Below are 6293 nucleotides of genomic sequence, written 5' to 3' on the forward strand. Positions count from 1 at the left end.
GTTCTCTTGTACGCTTCTCTTTTTGCTTTTTGGGCAGCCTGAATTTCATCATTCCACCACGCATCACCAGACATTCTTCCTACAACTGCGGTACCACATACTCCGATTGTGCATCTAAAAAGGATATCCCGTAACATTGTCCAGGCGCCCCCTAAATCTTTGTTTTTTTATACGGTCCTCCCATGTTGCCTTATCTATGTTTTCGATTATCTTATTTTGGACATCTATGCGCACATCCGGTTTCTGTAGGTTCTCAATTTTGATTCGCGTTTGTTTTGCTTTCGTGGGTCTCTTTTTTTCTCCAACCCCGACCTAAGTTAATTTTTGAGATCAGAAGGTAATGGTCGCGTAGCATGCTATAATAAATAGTCTTCTGATTCCTACTTTCATTCTAGCCCACAGCAGTCTGGGAGACACGAAGCCATGGTCTCCGAGATGCTGCTTTGCTCTTTCATTCAAAATGAGACCTACTCCTTGTTTACCATGTGATTCACAGTCTACTCCTGACCATATTTCGAATCCGCCTTTCAACACGCCGTTTTTTATGTCTTTAGTTTCGCATCCCTTTTTCTTTGTTTCGGGCACGCATAAAATATCTAGTTTCTTCACGTCCATAGTTTCACGCAATTCTTTTAATTGAGATCATTTACTCCCCTAGTATTCCAAACACCCAGTGTCCATTCGTCGCCTGAAACATGACCTTTAGATTTTCCGTGTGCATGCCTTTTGTCATTAAAAGTTCTAGTCCTTTCCGAGGCTATTTTGTATTTTGTATTATTCATTGTTTAGATTATACGCCCAACTAACACCTTTATGCAATAAGTTTATTTTCTGAGTCGAAATCATGTCAAAGTTAAGTATCAAATCGTCATATGGTGGAGATTGTAGTTCTAACGTCAGTCCCACCAAAAACTTCAGTTAATAAGGGAGGGTTGGGAGAGGGGGGAAGTAGAACTGGAACCGAGAGAGTCGTCTTGGGTTTGTGTTTTTGTTTTCATGCTGAGAAGGTAGATAATCAGTTTGAATATTTTGCCTTTGGCGCCTGAGTTGAAGAGACCGGCGTTCATTTGTTTACGCGAAATGTGATTCAGGGACACTTCTGTACGTTTGGTGTATTTTCTTCAGTTACAAGTGTCCATATGGATAAGGAAACCTGCGACGTGTTGGCGAATTGAGGATTCACCGATAAAATCCCATAATTTTATTGTAAGTATATTATTTCCTCTATTTTATTGTGATGCAGTTAAGTGTTAACCTAACCTCATGTCCACAACGTGGAACAATGCCGGCCCATCACAATTTTCTCAGCTTAATTTTTGTAGTATTTTATAAATACGTGATTTAAGTTTTGAAAAATTTTGTGACGATTTTAATTTTAAGATTACACTTTTTCTCGTAGGCGAAAAAATCGACCATGACCGTCTTTCAAGATTTGATTGCACCCAGCCTAATCCAATAATTGACAAAACATTTACTTCAGAAGAAAAACGAACGAATTTTGTATCTAAATTAAGCCTCTATCAAGGCCTAATTTTTAATGATATTCAGATCCAAGTGGAATCTGAGGACGCAGAAATGGTTAATATTTTATTGCTATGAGTATCAATAAAAAATGTTTTATGAAATTAATCTTTCTTTTGAAACAAGCATAATATACTGTTATAATTTAGAAGAAAAGTTTTTTTTTGCAAAAAATCAGCCAAAGGTTGTACTAAGAACAAACGAGACGGCATAAAAATTTGACAAAGAGATTAATATTACAGTAAATTGGTTAAAAGTGTTACGATTTGGCTAAAAATATAATGATTTTGTGGAAATTATATTTTGTAGATAATTTACCTTTTTGATTTCAAAATTCAACAGTTTAGTTGCAGGACTTTTTTCTCTTTCTTGGTTAAAGAGTCTACTATTTTCTTTTTGATTCTAAATGCATTTTTTTAAATTTAATTATTTGGTTAAATATTTTTTTTCAACATTTCGTAATTTTTTTGCAGTCATTTTTTGTTATTAAAAATCTACTTATTTTATCGAAAATTCTTTTTCCTGCTTCATTCAAATTATTCCATTAAACTAAAATTTAAACTATATTGTTTTTAGTTAAATTTTTTTTCAGAGTCAATTTGACTTTTTTGGTATGAAATTATTCTTTTTGGTTGAAAAATGACCTTTTTGATTCAAAATTTAAAACGTTGAGCTCTTTCGTATAAAATAATTTTTTTTATCTGAGGTTCATAATTTTGGTAAAAAATTCATCTTTTAAGGTTGAAAATTTAACTATTTTTGTTGGTTATTTGTTTCTTCTGGATAAAAATGAATTTTTTTGATTGTGCATTGAACTATTCCATTTTTGGTTGAAAGCTTATCTTTCTTAATTGAAAATTCAAATACTTGTTTAAAAAATGTTCTTTTTTAGTTAAAAATCAATATAAATTGAAAATTCAACTACTTGTTTAAAAATTTCCCTTTCTTAGTTTAAAATCAACTTTTTTCCCCATTTCAGTTTTTGTTAAAAATTAACATTGTTTAGTTGAAAATTTAACTGTTTTTTTGTTGTTGAACATTTATGTTTTTTTCTAATTCTTTTTTTTTTATAAAATTGATCTTCTTAGTTAAAAACTAATCTTTTTCGTTGAAATTTAAACTACTTTGTTATTTGAAATTCATTTTTGTCTGAAAGAAAACATTTCTTTAACTGAAAATGGAACTAATCCATTTTTCGTTGAAAATTAATTTTTTTTAGTCGAAAATTTAACTATTTGTTTGAAAATTCATATTTTTTTAATTAGTCTTTTTTTGGTATAAACTCAATTTTCTTGATAAAAAATTAATACTTTTGATTGAATTTATAATTTTAGTTCAAGGTTTATGAATTTATTTGAAAATTTAACTATCGTGTTCAAAATTAGTTTTTTTTTCTGGTGGTAAATTACAAGTTTAACTGAATATTTACTTATTTTATTTGTGGTTGAAAATCCAATTATTTGGTTGAAAATTGATCATTTTTAATTAAAAATTTATATACTTTCTTGAAATTTCAACGTTGTCGAAAATTCTTTCATTTGTTCTTCGGGAGTTTTATATCTTCCATCTATAAAGAAATAATTTTACAAAGAAACAAAATTACAACATTCAGTTGTATAAAGATTTTATAGATTTTATTTTAATGAAAGAAAAACTATTTTTTTCTGAATAATAGTGTTAGTCATTACACGTTTCGTATTTTTTAACAATTTTTTGTTCTAACTTCAAACTTTGGCCGAATTTATTAGAGATGTCAAAATCCGTATTGTCAGAGTAAAGAGAAGTAAATCGGATATTCTAAAAAAATGTTCACATATTATTTACAAGTAGTTTATATAATAGTAACTATTTTTATTAAAGGATGAACAAACTTGTACAAAGGAATGTGAAAATAATCAACCTGAATCTGCTCGCCTTTTCTTAAAAGACCGCTAAGTATAAAAGAAGAAATCGGTAGTCATTCTGCCAAAGACACTCGAATAGAATCTTCGAGCGATAATAGCTTTTACGTAATAACAGCCGATCTTTTGTCTAACTTTCATTTGTTGATAACATTCTATATCAGTTTAAATATGCAATTAAAAAAAATATGTTTACTTATGTATAAAATTTAATTAATTAATAAATCGTCATAGGATTTGACTCGTCCTCTAAAGAAAACAAATACTGGGGAGGGAATTTGAATAAATCGGCGAAATACGGTATTCTCAACTAAAGTACGAAACGAGATAGTCGATATAATTATTCGATCTTTAATGGAAATTAAGATACCATCTAGTGGTGATAAAATCGAATTGTAAGTACATAGATATTTTTGTCTCAATTATGTTTCAAATTTTTTATTTTCTATTTAATTACAAAACCTTCTAATTCAGACCGAGACTCGAGAATTATCATTCGGATCTTTTAACACGTAAATTTTGTGAATTTTTTACAAAAGAAGATCCACGAATCTATTATATTTCCACCGAAGACAAACGGTAAGGACCAACCGATATCCAGGGGAAAGTTTGTAGACAAGTACAGAAACTGGCGTACTTTCCAAGCAAAATTAGAATTGATCATCACTAAAAAAATGTGACGGTCGGGATGATAATGAAAATGGAGAAAATTTTACACATGAGATTAGATTTTTTTTTTTAACCTTTTTTAAGATAACTTGTTGAATGTTTTATGAAATTACCCCATTCATTTGCGCAACGAATAATGAAGCTCCTTCAAGTGAACACATCTTGTGGCTACTAAATAATGACTCTCCATGGGGAAGTGTTTTGAACCATTGGCTATTGAGTATTGAGGAAAGATTGCATGAATTCAGGCATATTCTAGGAAACGTTCAGGATATATTTAACTAGTATCCTGTATTAAAACAGCCCAGTGGTCATGAATTGGTATGAATTAATGATTTAAGTTTCTTTATTTTATTTTTTAGCAATATATTTTCACTCTTACAAAAAAATATACGCAATATTTTTTTACAGATTGATATTGACTTCGCGTATGAGAAGGGTAGAGAAGGAACAATTTATATTCAGTGGCCAGATTTATCTATCAAACTATATGAATTAATGCAGAATTAAATAAAAGACCCAACATCTAGGACCTTGTTGGAAACTCTTGCTACAACCGATATTCCCGACGGTAAAGTATCGTGTCTATAGGATTCACACCCCTATTCCCCCTTTTTAAAGAATTCCTCTTTCTTCTCATTTTTTTAGAAAACTTCTCCTTTTTTCTCTTTTTAAACATTTTTTACTGAAATACGAACTGAAAAAATTCAACCAAACAAGAAACTCATATTTTTCATTAAACGTTAAGTCCTTCCAATACAAAAGTCTATTATCATATTTTTGGTTCAGAATTGAGCCCTTGTGGTTGAAAATGTAATTATTCTGTTTCAAATGCAACATTTTTTTCAGAAGATTATCATTTTATATCAGAAAGTTAACTGTTATCTTGAACATTCGTTATTTTGGATTGATAATTCCTCCTTTGGTAAAAAAGTCATATTTTTTGGTTGAAAGTTAACTTTTTTCATTGAAAAGTCTACAATAATGTTTTACGTTCAAAATTCATTCATTTTGGTTGAAATATAATTATTTTAGTAGAAAGTCAATTACTTTGTTAAGAAGTCATAATTTTTAGTGGGAAATTCAATTACATGGTGGAAAGATGAACCATTTTAATTCAAAATTCATTTGATTCAAAATTGATATTTTTTGTAGAAAATTCACCTTTTTTGCTTGAAACTTCATCTGTTTGCAAATTTATTTTCCTGGTTTGAATCTTTTGCAGCTGAAAACGTAATTATTCTATTTTTTGTTAAAAATTGATCTTTGGTTTGGAATTTAATAATTTTGTTGTATATGCAACTATTTTCTTACAATTAACCTGCTATTTTATTGAAAATTCAACTGTTTGAATGAAAATTAATTTTTCTGTTTTCAATATTCATCTTTGTAGGTGAAAAATTCAACTATTTGGTAAAAAAAAGTAGAATTTATTGTTAAAAATTCGTCTTTAGAAAATTCTTTTTTTTTTTTTTTGTTTGAAAATGCAATGTATTAAGACTTGGGATCTTAGGAATATAGCACGTACAGTATAGTTTTATTTTAAAGAATCTGTTCCCCAATTATTTACCAATTTCTGTGAAATCTGACCATATTTCTCCTGTTTTAAAAGAATTTCCAGATCTAAAGTCTGTGACTATTTTCATGAAAGTGTTAACATTTTCTTAAAACGAATTATAATTGCAAAAATGAAGAAAATTAGGTCAATAAAAAGTGACGAAATATTTTACAGATGAATTGAACCTAAAATTGCTGCTGCTCTTGCCAGCTCTGTGCCCGCCTGTTGTAAAAATTATAAAAAAAGGTTCAAAGTCAACATCGAAACCGAGTACCCAAGAATCACAGGAATATATTATTCTTCATGTGAAGGTACATATTTTAAGTTTTAGAATTTTTAGTGAATATCCTTTTTCAATAATACTTTTTCTCTCCTCTAAAAGAGATATAGTAGGGTGCCCAATAAAAATGTTTTTCTTATTATTACACCATTAAACTATTTCCCTTTCGGGGTAGGCGTGACTCACTCGGCAGGGGAAAGGAGTAGTGTGTGGAAGAGATAGAGATTTTTCAGATTGATCCAGAATTCTCGTGCTATTTAAGTAAATAACACGTTCGTTCCGCAACACTGCTCCGACCCAGGTTGCTGATCAATCTCTCTAGCAATCACCCCAAGCGAAGAACCTTACAAAGTCGTTGTGTAAG

General features: G+C 29.8%; 1 long non-coding RNA gene across 1 annotated transcript; it reads left to right on the forward strand.

The window, feature by feature from the left end:
* Positions 1-1090: 1090 nt before the first annotated feature.
* On the forward strand, positions 1091-5913 carry LOC117175898. Its single transcript, XR_004467550.1, has 7 exons — positions 1091-1206; positions 1400-1578; positions 3382-3530; positions 3657-3817; positions 3897-4412; positions 4503-4662; positions 5824-5913. It is a non-coding gene; the product is annotated as an uncharacterized LOC117175898 (long non-coding RNA).
* The last annotated feature ends 380 nt before the right edge of the window (positions 5914-6293 follow it).

Source organism: Belonocnema kinseyi, chromosome 7 (assembly GCF_010883055.1).
Source record: "Belonocnema kinseyi isolate 2016_QV_RU_SX_M_011 chromosome 7, B_treatae_v1, whole genome shotgun sequence".
In the NCBI taxonomy this organism is placed as follows: domain Eukaryota; kingdom Metazoa; phylum Arthropoda; class Insecta; order Hymenoptera; family Cynipidae; genus Belonocnema; species Belonocnema kinseyi.